Genomic DNA, 15173 nt, shown 5'->3' on the forward strand with positions numbered 1-15173 from the left:
AGGGTCAGTAATTACACTCTGGGGGGGGACCTTGATCCCTGGGGAGGGTCAGTAATTACACTCTGGGGGGGACCTTGATCCCTGGGGAGGGTCAGTAATTACACTCTGGGGGGGGACCTTGATCCCTGGGGAGGGTCAGTAATTACACTCTGGGGGGGGACCTTGATCCCTGGGGAGGGTCAGTAATTACACTCTGGGGGGGGACCTTGATCCCTGGGGAGGGTCAGTAATTACACTCTGGGGGGGGACCTTGATCCCTGGGGAGGGTCAGTAATTACACTCTGGGGGGGACCTTGATCCCTGGGGAGGGTCAGTAATTACACTCTGGGGGGGGGACCTTGATCCCTGGGGAGGGTCAGTAATTACACTCTGGGGGGGGACCTTGATCCCTGGGGAGGGTCAGTAATTACACTCTGGGGGGGGACCTTGATCCCTGGGGAGGGTCAGTAATTACACTCTGGGGGGGACCTTGATCCCTGGGGAGGGTCAGTAATTACACTCTGGGGGGGGACCTTGATCCCTGGGGAGGGTCAGTAATTACACTCTGGGGGGGGACCTTGATCCCTGGGGAGGGTCAGTAATTACACTCTGGGGGGGGACCTTGATCCCTGGGGAGGGTCAGTAATTACACTCTGGGGGGGGACCTTGATCCCTGGGGAGGGTCAGTAATTACACTCTGGGGGGGGACCTTGATCCCTGGGGAGGGTCAGTAATTACACTCTGGGGGGGGACCTTGATCCCTGGGGAGGGTCAGTAATTACACTCTGGGGGGGGACCTTGATCCCTGGGGAGGGTCAGTAATTACACTCTGGGGGGGGACCTTGATCCCTGGGGAGGGTCAGTAATTACACTCTGGGGGGGGACCTTGATCCCTGGGGAGGGTCAGTAATTACACTCTGGGGGGGGACCTTGATCCCTGGGGAGGGTCAGTAATTACACTCTGGGGGGGGGACCTTGATCCCTGGGGAGGGTCAGTAATTACACTCTGGGGGGGGGACCTTGATCCCTGGGGAGGGTCAGTAATTACACTCTGGGGGGGGACCTTGATCCCTGGGGAGGGTCAGTAATTACACTCTGGGGGGGGACCTTGATCCCTGGGGAGGGTCAGTAATTACACTCTGGGGGGGGACCTTGATCCCTGGGGAGGGTCAGTAATTACACTCTGGGGGGGGACCTTGATCCCTGGGGAGGGTCAGTAATTACACTCTGGGGGGGACCTTGATCCCTGGGGAGGGTCAGTAATTACACTCTGGGGGGGGGACCTTGATCCCTGGGGAGGGTCAGTAATTACACTCTGGGGGGGGACCTTGATCCCTGGGGAGGGTCAGTAATTACACTCTGGGGGGGGACCTTGATCCCTGGGGAGGGTCAGTAATTACACTCTGGGGGGGGACCTTGATCCCTGGGGAGGGTCAGTAATTACACTCTGGGGGGGGACCTTGATCCCTGGGGAGGGTCAGTAATTACACTCTGGGGGGGGACCTTGATCCCTGGGGAGGGTCAGTAATTACACTCTGGGGGGGGACCTTGATCCCTGGGGAGGGTCAGTAATTACACTCTGGGGGGGGACCTTGATCCCTGGGGAGGGTCAGTAATTACACTCTGGGGGGGGACCTTGATCCCTGGGGAGGGTCAGTAATTACACTCTGGGGGGGGACCTTGATCCCTGGGGAGGGTCAGTAATTACACTCTGGGGGGGGACCTTGATCCCTGGGGAGGGTCAGTAATTACACTCTGGGGGGGGACCTTGATCCCTGGGGAGGGTCAGTAATTACACTCTGGGGGGGACCTTGATCCCTGGGGAGGGTCAGTAATTACACTCTGGGGGGGGGACCTTGACTCCCTTGGGGAGGGTCAGTAATTACACTCTGGGGGGGACCTTGATCCCTGGGGAGGGTCAGTAATTACACTCTGGGGGAGGGACCTTGATCCCTGGGGAGGGTCAGTAATTACACTCTGGGGGGGGGACCTTGATCCCTGGGGAGGGTCAGTAATTACACTCTGGGGGGGGACCTTGATCCCTTGGGGAGGGTCAGTAATTACACTCTGAGGGGGGACCTTGATCCCTGGGGACGGGTCAGTAATCTACACTCTTGGGCCGGAGGGACCTTGATCCCTGGGGAAGGGTCAGTAATTACACTCGTGGCGCGTGGGACCTTGATCACCCTGGGGAGGGCAGTAAGTAATTACCACTCTCTGGGAGGGAGGGACCTTGAATCCCTGGGGCAGGGTTCAGTAATTACACTCTGGTGGGGGGGGACCTTGATCCCTGGGTAGGGTTCAGTAATTACACTCTGGGGGAGGGACCTTGATCCCTGGGGAGGGTCAGTAATTACACTCTGGGGGGGGGACCTTGATCCCTGGGGAGGGTCAGTAATTACACTCTGGGGGGGGGACCTTGATCCCTGGGGAGGGTCAGTAAATTACACTCTGGGGGGGGACCTTGATCCCTGGGGAGGGTCAGTAATTACACTCTGGGGGGGGACCTTGATCCCTGGGGAGGGTCAGTAATTACACTCTGGGGGGGGGGGACCTTGATCCCTGGGGAGGGTCAGTAATTTACACTCTGGGGGGGGACCTTGATCCCTGGGGAGGGTCAGTAATTACACTCTGGGGGGGAGGACCTTGATCCCTGGGGGAGGGTCAGTAATTACACTCTGGGGTGGGACCTTGATCCCTGGGGAGGGTCAGTAATTACACTCTGGGGGGGGACCTTGATCCCTGGGGAGGGTCAGTAATTACACTCTGGGGGGGGGACCTTGATCCCTGGGGAGGGTCAGTAATTACACTCTGGGGGGGGACCTTGATCCCTGGGGAGGGTCAGTAATTACACTCTGGGGGGGGACCTTGATCCCTGGGAGGGTCAGTAATTACACTCTGGGGGGGGGACCTTGATCCCTGGGAGGGTCAGTAATTACACTCTGGGGGGGGGACCTTGATCCCTGGGGAGGGTCAGTAATTACACTCTGGGGGGGGGACCTTTGATCCCTGGGGAGGGTCAGTAATACACTCTGGGGGGGGACCTTGATCCCTGGGGAGGGTCAGTAATTACACTCTGGGGGGAGGGACCTTGATCCCTGGGGAGGGTCAGTAATTACACTCTGGGGGGGGGACCTTGATCCCTGGGGAGGGTCAGTAATTACACTCTGGGGGGGGACCTTGATCCTGGGAGGGTCAGTAATTACACTCTGGGGGGGGGGACCTTGATCCCTGGGGAGGGTCAGTAATTACACTCTGGGGGGGGGACCTTGATCCCTGGGGAGGGTCAGTAATTACACTCTGGGGGGGGGACCTTGATCCCTGGGGAGGGTCAGTAATTACACTCTGGGGGGGGGACCTTGATCCCTGGGGAGGGTCAGTAATTACACTCTGGGGGGGGGGACCTTGATCCCTGGGGAGGGTCAGTAATTACACTCTGGGGGGGGACCTTGATCCCTGGGGAGGGTCAGTAATTACACTCTGGGGGGGGGACCTTGATCCCTGGGGAGGGTCAGTAATTACACTCTGGGGGGGGACCTTGATCCCTGGGGAGGGTCAGTAATTACACTCTGGGGGGGGACCTTGATCCCTGGGGAGGGTCAGTAATTACACTCTGGGGGGGGACCTTGATCCCTGGGGAGGGTCAGTAATTACACTCTGGGGGGGGACCTTGATCCCTGGGGAGGGTCAGTAATTACACTCTGGGGGGGGACCTTGATCCCTGGGGAGGGTCAGTAATTACACTCTGGGGGGGGGACCTTGATCCCTGGGGAGGGTCAGTAATTACACTCTGGGGGGGGGACCTTGATCCCTGGGGAGGGTCAGTAATTACACTCTGGGGGGGGGACCTTGATCCCTGGGGAGGGTCAGTAATTACACTCTGGGGGGGGGACCTTGATCCCTGGGGAGGGTCAGTAATTACACTCTGGGGGGGGGACCTTGATCCCTGGGGAGGGTCAGTAATTACACTCTGGGGGGGGGGACCTTGATCCCTGGGGAGGGTCAGTAATTACACTCTGGGGGGGGGACCTTGATCCCTGGGGAGGGTCAGTAATTACACTCTGGGGGGGGACCTTGATCCCTGGGGAGGGTCAGTAATTACACTCTGGGGGGGGGACCTTGATCCCTGGGGAGGGTCAGTAATTACACTCTGGGGGGGGGACCTTGATCCCTGGGGAGGGTCAGTAATTACACTCTGGGGGGGGGACCTTGATCCCTGGGGAGGGTCAGTAATTACACTCTGGGGGGGGACCTTGATCCCTGGGGAGGGTCAGTAATTACACTCTGGGGGGGGGACCTTGATCCCTGGGGAGGGTCAGTAATTACACTCTGGGGGGGGACCTTGATCCCTGGGGAGGGTCAGTAATTACACTCTGGGGGGGGGACCTTGATCCCTGGGGAGGGTCAGTAATTACACTCTGGGGGGGGGACCTTGATCCCTGGGGAGGGTCAGTAATTACACTCTGGGGGGGGGACCTTGATCCCTGGGGAGGGTCAGTAATTACACTCTGGGGGGGGACCTTGATCCCTGGGGAGGGTCAGTAATTACACTCTGGGGGGGGGACCTTGATCCCTGGGGAGGGTCAGTAATTACACTCTGGGGGGGGACCTTGATCCCTGGGGAGGGTCAGTAATTACACTCTGGGGGGGGACCTTGATCCCTGGGGAGGGTCAGTAATTACACTCTGGGGGGGGACCTTGATCCCTGGGGAGGGTCAGTAATTACACTCTGGGGGGGGGACCTTGATCCCTGGGGAGGGTCAGTAATTACACTCTGGGGGGGGGACCTTGATCCCTGGGGAGGGTCAGTAATTACACTCTGGGGGGGGGGACCTTGATCCCTGGGGAGGGTCAGTAATTACACTCTGGGGGGGGGGACCTTGATCCCTGGGGAGGGTCAGTAATTACACTCTGGGGGGGGACCTTGATCCCTGGGAGGGTTCAGTAATTACACTCTGGGGGGGGACCTTGATCCCTGGGGAGGGTCAGTAATTACACTCTGGGGGGGGGACCTTGATCCCTGGGGAGGGTCAGTAATTACACTCTGGGGGGGGGACCTTGATCCCTGGGGAGGGTCAGTAATTACACTCTGGGGGGGGGACCTTGATCCCTGGGGAGGGTCAGTAATTACACTCTGGGGGGGGGACCTTGATCCCTGGGGAGGGTCAGTAATTACACTCTGGGGGGGGGACCTTGATCCCTGGGGAGGGTCAGTAATTACACTCTGGGGGGGGGACCTTGATCCCTGGGGAGGGTCAGTAATTACACTCTGGGGGGGGACCTTGATCCCTGGGGAGGGTCAGTAATTACACTCTGGGGGGGGGACCTTGATCCCTGGGGAGGGTCAGTAATTACACTCTGGGGGGGGACCTTGATCCCTGGGGAGGGTCAGTAATTACACTCTGGGGGGGGGACCTTGATCCCTGGGGAGGGTCAGTAATTACACTCTGGGGGGGGGACCTTGATCCCTGGGGAGGGTCAGTAATTACACTCTGGGGGGGGGACCTTGATCCCTGGGGAGGGTCAGTAATTACACTCTGGGGGGGGGACCTTGATCCCTGGGGAGGGTCAGTAATTACACTCTGGGGGGGGGACCTTGATCCCTGGGGAGGGTCATTAATTACACTCTGGGGGGGGGGACCTTGATCCCTGGGGAGGGTCAGTAATTACACTCTGGGGGGGGGGGGACCTTGATCCCTGGGGGAGGGGTCAGTATTACACTCTGGGGGGGGGACCTTGATCCCTGGGGAGGGTCAGTAATTACACTCTGGGGGGGGAGACCTTGATCCCTAGTGAGGGGTCAGGTAATTACACTCTGGGGGGGGGACCTTGATCCCCTGGAGGGAGGGTCGTAATTACACTCTGGGGGGGGGACCTTGATCCCTGGGGAGGGTCAGGAATTACACTCTGGGGGGGGAGACCTTGATCCCTGGGGAGGGTCAGTAATTACACTCTGTGGGGGGGACCTTGATCCCTGGGGAGGGTCAGTAATTACACTCTGGGGGGGGGACCTTGATCCCTGGGGAGGTCAGGAATTTACACTCTGGGGGGGGACCTTGATCCCTGGGGAGGGTCAGTAATTACACTCTGGGGGGGGACCTTGATCCCTAGGAGGGTCAGTAATTACACTCTGGGGGGGGGGGGGACCTTGATCACCTGGGGCAGGGTCAGTAATTACGACCTCTGGGGGGGGGACCTTGATCCCTGGGGAGGGTCAGTAATTACACTCTGGGGGGGGGACCTTGATCCCTGGGGAGGGTCAGTAATTACACTCTGGGGGGACCTTGATCCCTGGGGAGGGTCAGTAAGTACACTCTGGGGGGGGACCTTGATCCCTTAGGAGGGTCAGTAATTACACTCTGGGGGGGGGGGACCTTGATCCCTGGGGAGGGTCAGTAATTACACTCTGGGGGGGGGACCTTGATCCCTGGGGAGGGTCAGTAATTACACTCGGGGGGGGGACCTTGATCCCTGGGGAGGGTCAGTTAAATATTCCACGCTGGGTGGGACCGTTGATCCCTGGGGAAGGGTCAGTAATTACACTCTGGGGGGGGACCTTGATCCCTGGGGAGGGGTCAGTAATTACACTCTGGGGGGGGGGACCTGATCCCTGGGGAGGGTCAGTAATTACACTCTGGGGGGGAAGGGACCTTGATCCCTGGGGAGGGTCAGTAATTACACTCTGGGGGGGGGGACCTTGATTCCCTGGGGAGGGTCAGTAATTACACTCTGGGGGGAAGGACTTGGATCCTGGGAAGGTCAGTAATTACACTCGGGGGGGGGGGACCTTGATCCCTGGGGAGGTCAGTAATTTACACTCTGGGGGGGGGGACCTTGATCCCTGGGGAGGGTCAGTAATTACACTCTGGGGGGGGGACCTTGATCCCTGGGGAGGGTCAGTAATTACACTCTGGGGGGGGGACCTTGATATAAGCCTAACATGTACTGTATGTATATACTGGCGGCCTGTCCCCCGACACAGTGAATTAATTATATATAGAAGAGAATGTCTGTCTGAGGCTGGAGGCCAGACACTTAGGGCCAGCCTCACCCAACTTACCAAGATGACACATGGTGGGCATGGGAGTGTCATAGGACAGGCGGATTTGGCCTTAGTGCCAGACTTTAAGAAATATTGACATCTATAATGACCCCCCCCCTCACCTGCAATTTTCCAAGATATCAGTAGTGAAATTGGGATATCTATTTCCGTAGAGTTTTGATGGTTACTTCAGTTGTTTACCAACACATTATCATAGTTTACTGGAAATCGATGAACTCCAATAATTTCATAGACAGACAGACAGACAGACAGACAGACAGACAGACAGACAGACAGACAGACAGACAGACAGACAGACAGACAGACAGACAGCGAGAGAGAGATCGTGTGGGTGCAGGAGAGGGAGGAAGAGAAAGATGAAGAGAGAGTGGAGAGAGGAGAAAGAGAGAGGAGGGGGGGTGATGGGATGGGGGCTACAGCAGGAGAAGGAGAGGTGAAGGATGGCTAGAGGGGGAAGAAAGGAAGGGAATGTCCCTTAGGCGGCTCCTTTATGTACCTCTAGGCGGCCCCTTTATGTGCCTCTAGGCGGCTCCTTTATGTGCCTCTAGGTAGCTCCTTTATGTGCCTCTAGGCGGCCCTTTATGTGCCTCTAGGCGGCTCCTTTATGTGCCTCTAGGCGGCTCCTTTATGTGCCTCTAGGCGGCTCCTTTATTTGCCTCTAGGCGGCCCCTTTATGTACCTCTAGGCGGCCCTTTATATGCCTCTAGGCGGCCTCTTTATGAACCTCTAAGCGGCCCCTTTATGTGCCTCTAGGCGGTCCCTTTATGTTCCTTTAGGCGGCCCTTAATAGGCCTCTAGGCGGCCCTTTATGTGCCTCTAGGCGGCCCTTTATGTACCACTAGGCGGCCCTTTATGTACCTCTAGGCGGCCCCTTTATGGACCTCTAGGCGGCCCTGTATGTGCCTCTAGGCGGCCCTTTATGTGCCTCTAGGCGGCTCCATTATGCGCTTCTAGGCGGCCCTTTATGTGCCTTTAGGCGGCCCTTTATGTGCCTCTAGGCGGTCCTTTATGTACATCTAGGCGGCCCTTTATGTGCCTCTAGGCGGCCCTTTATGTGCTTCTAGGCGGCCCTTTATGTGCCTTTAGGCGGCCCTTTATGTGCCTCTAGGCGGCCCTTTATGTGCCTGTAGGCGGCCCTTTATGTGTCTCTAGGCGGCTCCTTTATGTGCCTCTATACGGGCCTTTATGTGCTTCTAGGCGGCCCTTTATGTGCCTTTAGGCGGCCCTTTATGTGCTTCTAGGCGGCCCTTTATGTGCCTTTAGGCGGCCCTTTATGTGCCTCTAGGCGGCTTTTTATGTGCCTCTAGGCGGCCCTTTATGTGCCTCTAGGCGGCCCTTTATGTGCCTCTAGGCGGCCCTTTATGTGCCTCGAGGCGGCCCTTTATGTGCCTCTAGGCGGCCCTTTATGTGCCTCTAGGCGGCCCTTTATGTGCCTCAAGGCGGCCCTTTATGTGCCTCTAGGCGGCCCTTTATGTGCCTCTAGGCGGCCCTTTATGTGCCTCTAGGCGGCCCTTTATGTGCCTCTAGGCGGCCCTTTATGTACCTCTAGGCGGCCCTTTATGTGCCTCTAGGAGGCCCTTTATGTACCTCTAGGCGGCCCTTTATGTGCCTCTAGGCGGCCCTTTATGTACCTCTAGGCGGCCCTTTATGTGCCTCTAGGCGGCCCTTTATGTGCCTCTAGGCGGCCCTTTATGTGCCTCTAGGCGGTCCTTTATGTGCCTCTAGGCGGCCCTTTATGTGCCTCTAGGCGGCCCTTTATGTGCCTCTAGGCGGTTCCTTTATGTGCCTCTAGGCGGCCCTTTATGTGCCTCTAGGCGGCCCTTTATGTACCTCTAGGCGGCTCCTTTATGTGCCTCTAGGCGGCCCTTTATGCGCCTCCAGGCGCCCCTTTATGTGCCTCTAGGCGGCCCATTATGTGCCTCTAGGCGGCCCTTTATGTGCCTCTAGGCGGCCCCTTTATGTGCCTCTAGGCGGCCCCTTTATGTGCCTCTAGGCCTCCCTTTATGTGCCTCTAGGCCTCCCTTTATGTGCCTCTAGGCGGCCCTTTATGTGCCTCTAGGCGGTTCCTTTATGTGCCTGTAGGCGGCCCTTTATGTGCCTCTAGGCGGCACCTTTATGTGCCTCTAGGCGGCCCTTTATGTGCCTGTAGGCGGCCCTTTATGTGCCTCTAGGCGGCCCCTTTATGTGCCTCTAGGCGGCCATTTATGTGCCTCTAGGCCTCCCTTTATGTGCCTCTAGGCGGTTCCTTTATGTGCCTCTAGGCGGCTCCTTTATGTGCCTCTAGGCGGCCCCTTTATGTGCCTCTAGGCGGCCCTTTATGTGCCTCTAGGCCTCCCTTTATGTGCCTCTAGGCGGCCCTTTATGTGCCTCTAGGCGGTTCCTTTATGTGCCTCTAGGCGGTTCCTTTATGTGCCTCTAGGCGGCCCTTTATGTGCCTCTAGGCGGCCCTTTATGTGCCTCTAGGCGGCCCTTTATGTGCCTCTAGGCGGCCCTTTATGTGCCTCTAGGCGGCCCTTTATGTGCCTCTAGGCCTCCCTTTATGTGCCTCTAGGCGGCCCCTTTATGTGCCTCTAGGCCTCCCTTTATGTGCCTCTAGGCGGCCCTTTATGTGCCTCTAGGCGGCCCTTTATGTGCCTCTAGGCCTCCCTTTATGTGCCTCTAGGCGGCCCTTTATGTGCCTCTAGGCGGTTCCTTTATGTGCCTGTAGGCGGCCCTTTATGTGCTTCTAGACGGCCCTTTATGTGCCTCCAGGCGGCCCTTTATGTACCTCTAGGCGGCCCTTTATGTGTCTCTAGGCGGCCCTTTATGTGCCTGTAGCGGCCCTTTATGTGCCTCTAGGCGGCTCCTTTATGTGCCTCTAGGCGGCCCTTTATTTGTCTCTAGGCGGCCCTTTATGTGCCTCTAGGCGGCTCCTCTATGTGTCTCTAGGCGGCCCCTTTATGCGCCTCTAGGTGGCCCTTCATGCGCCTCTAGGCGGCTCCTTTATATACCTCTAGGCAGACCTTTATGCGCCTCTTGGCGGCTCCTTTATGCGCCTCTAGGCGGCTCCTTTATGTGCCTCTAGGCGGTTCCTTTATGCGCCTCTAGGCGGCTCCTTTATGTACCTCTAGGCGGTTCCTTTATGTGCATCTAGGCGGCCCTTTATGCGCCTCTAGGCGGCTCCTTTATGTACCTCTAGGCGGTTCCTTTATGTGCATCTAGGCGGCTCCTTTATATACCTCTAGACGGTTCCATTATGTGCCTCTAGGCAGACCTTTATGCGCCTCTTGGCGGCTCCTTTATGCGCCTCTAGGCGGCTCCTTTATGTACCTCTAGGCGGATCCTTTATGCGTTTCTTGGCGGCTCCTTTATGTACCTCTAGGCGGCCCTATATGTACCTCTAGGCGGCCCTTTATGTGCCTCTAGGCAGACCTTTATGCGCCTCATGGCGGCTCCTTTATGCGCCTCTAGGCGGCTCCTTTATGTACCTCTAGGCGGTTCCTTTATGCGCCTCTTGGCGGCTCCTTTACGTGCCTCTAGGCGGCCCTTTATGTGCCTGTAGGCGGCCCTTTATGTGCCTCTAGGCGGCCCTTTACGTGCCTCTAGGCGGCCCTTTATGTGCCTCTAGGCGGCTCCTTTATGTACCTTTAGGCGGCCGTTTATGTGCCTCTAGGCAGCCCTTTTATGTGCCTCTAGGCAGCTCCTTTATGTACCTCTAGGCGGCTCCTTTATGTGCCTCTAGGCGGCTCCTTTATATACCTCTAGGCGGCCCTTTATGTGCCTCTAGGCGGCCCCATTATGTGCCTCTAGGCTTCTCCTTTATGTGCCTTTAGGCGGCCCTTTACGTGCCTGTAGGCGGCCCTTTATGTGCCTCTAGGCGGCCCTTTATGTGCCTGTAGGCGGCCCTTTATGTGCCTCTAGGGGGCTCCTTTATGTGCCTCTAGGCGGCCCTTTAAGTGCCTCTAGGCGGCCCTTTATGTGCCTCTAGGCGGCCCTTTATGTGTCTCTAGGCGGCTCCTTTATGTGCCTCTAGGCGGCCCTTTACGTGCCTATAGGCGGCCCTTTATGTGCCTCTAGGCGGCCCTTTAAGTGCCTCTAGGCGGCCCTTTATGCGCCTCTATGCGGTCCTTTATGCGCCTGTAGGCTGTTCCTTTATGTGCCTCTAGGCGGCCCCTTTATGTGCCTCTAGGCGGCCCTTTATGCGCCTCTAGGCGGCCCTTTATGTGCCTCTAGGCGGCCCTTTTATGTGCCTCTAGGCGGCCCCATATGTGCCTCTAGGCGGCACCTTTATGTGCCTCTAGGCGGCCCTTTATGTGCCTCTAGGCGGCCCTTTATGCGCCTCTAGGCGGCTCCTTTATGTGCCTGTAGGCGGCCCTTTATGTGCCTCTAGGCGGCTCTTTTATGTGCCTCTATACGGGCCTTTATGTGCCTGTAGGCGGCTCCTTTGTGTGCCTCTAGGCGGCTCCTTTATGTGTCTCATGGCGGCTCCTTTATGTGCCTCTATACGGGCCTTTATGCGCCTGTAGGCGGCACCTTTATGTGCCTCTAGGCGGCTCTTTTATGTGCTTCTAGGCGGCTCCTTTATGTGCCTCTATACGGGCCTTTATGTGCCTCTTAGCGGCTCCTTTATGTACCTCTAGGCGGCCCTTTATGTGCCTCTAGGCGGCCCCTTTATGTGCCTCTAGGCGGCACCTTTATGCGCCTCTTGGCGGCACCTTTATGTGCCTCTAGGTGGCTCCTTTATATGCCTCTAGGCGGCCCTTTATGTGCCTCTAGGCGGCCCTTTATGAGCCTCTAGGCGGCTCCTTTATGTACCTCTAGGCGGCCCTATATGAGCCTCTAAGCGGCTCCTTTATGTGCCTCTAGGCGGCTCTTTTATGCGCCTCTAGGCGGCTCCTTTATGTACCTCTATACGGGCCTTTATGTGCCTGTATGCGGTCCTTTATCCGCCTCTAGGCGGCTCATTTAAGTGCCTCTATACGGGCCTTTATGTGCCTGTAGGCGGGCCTTTATGCGCCTCTAGGCGGCTCCTTTATGTGCCTCTAGGCGGCCCTTTATGTACCTCTAGGCGGCCCCTTTATGTACTTCTAGGCGGCCCCTTTATGTACCTCTAGGCGGCCCCTTTATGTACCTCTAGGCGGCCCCTTTATGTACTTCTAGGCGGCCCCTTTATGTACTTCTTGGCGGCCCCTTTATGTACCTCTAGGCGGCCCCTTTATGTACCTCTAGGCGGCACCTTTATGTACTTCTAGGCGGCCCCTTTATGCGCCTCTAGGCGGCTCCTTTATGCGTCTTTAGGCGGCCCCTTTATGTACTTCTAGGCGGCCCCTTTATGTACTTCTAGGCGGCCCCTTTATGCGCCTCTAGGCGGCTCCTTTATGTGCCTCTAGGCGGCCCCTTTATGTACCTCTAGGCGGCCCCTTTATGTACCTCTAGGCGGCCCCTTTATGTACCTCTAGGCGGCCCCTTTATGTACCTCTAGGCGGCCCTTTATGTACCTCTAGGCGGCCCCTTTATGTACCTCTAGGCGGCTATTTTATGCGTCTTTAGGCGGCCCCTTTATGTACCTCTAGGCGGCCCCATTATGTACCTCTAGGCGGCCCCTTTATGTACCTCTAGGCGGCCCCTTTATGTACCTCTAGGCGGCCTTTTTATGTACCTCTAGGCGGCTATTTTATGCGTCTTTAGGCGGCCCCTTTATGTACCTCTAGGCGGCCCTTTATGTACCTCTAGGCGGCTCCTTTATGCGTCTTTAGGCGGCCCCTTTATGTACCTCTAGGCGGCCCCTTTATGTACCTCAAGGCGGCCCCTTTATGTACCTCTAGGCGGCCCCTTTATGTGCCTCTAGGCGGCCCTTTATGTACCTCTAGGCGGCCCCTTTATGTACCTCTAGGCGGCCCCTTTATGTACCTCTAGGCGGCCCCTTTATGTACCTCTAGGCGGCCCCTTTATGTGCCTCTAGGCGGCCCTTTATGTACCTCTAGGCGGCCCCTTTATGTGCCTCTAGGCGGCCCTTTATGTACCTCTAGGCGGCCCCTGTATGTACCTCTAGGCGGCCCCTTTATGTACCTCCAGGCGGCCCCTTTATGTACCTCTAGGCGGCCCCTTTATGTACCTCTAGGCGGCCCCTTTATGTGCATCTAGGCGGCTCCTTTATATACCTCCAGGCGGCTCCTTTATGTACCTCTAGGCGGCTCCTTTATGTGCCTCTAGGCGGCCCTTTATGTGCCTCTAGGCGGCCCTTTATGTACCTCTAGGCGGCCCCTTTATGTGCCTCTAGGCGGCCCTTTATGTACCTCTAGGCGGCTCCTTTATATACCTCCAGGCGGCTCCTTTATGTACCTCTAGGCGGCTCCTTTATGTGCCTCCAGGCGGCCCTTTATGTACCTCCAGGCGGCTCCTTTATGTACCTCTAGGCGGCTCCTTTATGTGCCTCTAGGCGGCTCCTTTATGTACCTCCAGGCGGCCCTTTATGTACCTCTAGGCGGCCCCTTTATGTGCCTCTAGGCGGCCCTTCATGTACCTCTAGGCGGCCCCTTTATGTACCTCTAGGCGGCCCCTTTATGTGCCTCTAGGCGGCCCCTTTATGTACCTCTAGGCGGCCCCTTTATGTGCCTCTAGGCGGCCCTTTATGTACCTCTAGGCGGCCCGTTTATGTACCTCTAGGCGGCTCCTTTATGTACCTCTAGGCGGCCCTTTATGTACCTCTAGGCGGCCCCTTTATGTGCCTCTAGGCGGCCCTTTATGTACCTCTAGGCGGGTCCTTTATGTACCTCTAAGCGGCCCCTTTATGTACCTCTAGGCGTCTCCTTTATGTACCTCTAGGCGGCCCCTTTATGTACCTCTAGGCGGCCCCTTTATGTACCTCTAGGCGGCCCCTTTATGTACCTCTAGGCGGCTCATTTATGTACCTCTAGGCGGCCCCTTTATGTACCTCTAGGCGGCCCCTTTATGTACCTCTAGGCGGCTCCATTATGTACCTCTAGGCGGCTCATTTATGTACCTCTAGGCGGCCCCTTTATATACCTCTAGGCGGCCCCTTTATGTACCTCTAGGCGGCCCCTTTATGTGCCTCTAGGCGGCCCTTTATGTACCTCTAGGCGGCCCCTTTATGTACCTCTAGGCGGCTCCTTTATGTACCTCTAGGCGGCCCTTTATGTACCTCTAGGCGGCCCGTTTATGTGCCTCTAGGCGGCCCTTTATGTACCTCTAGGCGGCTCCTTTATGTACCTTTAGGCGGCTCCTTTATGTACCTCTAGGCGGCTCCTTTATGTACCTCTAGGCGGCTCCTTTATATACCTCCAGGCGGCTCCTTTATGTACCTCTTGGCGGCTCCTTTATATGCCTCTAGGCGGCTCCTTTATGTACCTCTAGGCGGCCCCTTTATGTACCTCTAGGCGGCTCCTTTATATACCTCCAGGCGGCTCCTTTATGTAACTCTAGGCGGCTCCTTTATGTGCCTCTAGGCGGCTCCTTTATGTACCTCTAGGCGGCTCCTTTTTGTTCCTCTAGGCGGCCCCTTTATGTACCTCTAGGCGGCTCCTTTATGTGCCTCTAGGCGGCTCTTTATGTGCCTCTAGGCGGCCCTTTATGCGCCTCTAGGCGGCTCCTTTATGTGCCTCTAGGCGGCCCTTTATGAGCCTCTAGGCGGCCCTTTATGTGCCTCTAGGCGGCCCTTTATGTGCCTCTAGGCGGCCCCTTTATGTGCCTCTAGGCGGCCCTTTATGAGCCTCTAGGCGGCTCCTTTATGAGCCTCTAGGCGGCCCTTTATGTGCCTCTAGGCGGCCCTTTATGTGCCTTTAGGCGGCCCTTTATGAGCCTCTAGGCGGCCCTTTATGTGCCTCTAGGCGACCCTTTATGAGCCTCTAGGCGGCCCTTTATGTGCCTCAAGGCGACCCTTTATGCGCTTCTAGGCGGCGCCTTTATGTGCCTTTAGGCGGCCCTTTATGTGCTTCTAGGCGGCCCTTTATGCGCTTCTAGGCGGCTCCTTTATGTGCCTCTAGGCAGCCCTTTATGTGTCTTTAGGCGGCCCTTTATGTGCCTGTAGGCGGCTCCTTTATGTGCCTCTATACGGGCCTTTATGTGCCTGTAGGCGGCTCCTTTATGTGCCTGTAGGCGGCTCCTTTATTTGCCTGTAGGTGGCCCCTTTATG

The sequence above is a fragment of the Procambarus clarkii genome, chromosome 46 (assembly GCF_040958095.1).
Source record: "Procambarus clarkii isolate CNS0578487 chromosome 46, FALCON_Pclarkii_2.0, whole genome shotgun sequence".
Lineage (NCBI taxonomy): Eukaryota > Metazoa > Arthropoda > Malacostraca > Decapoda > Cambaridae > Procambarus > Procambarus clarkii.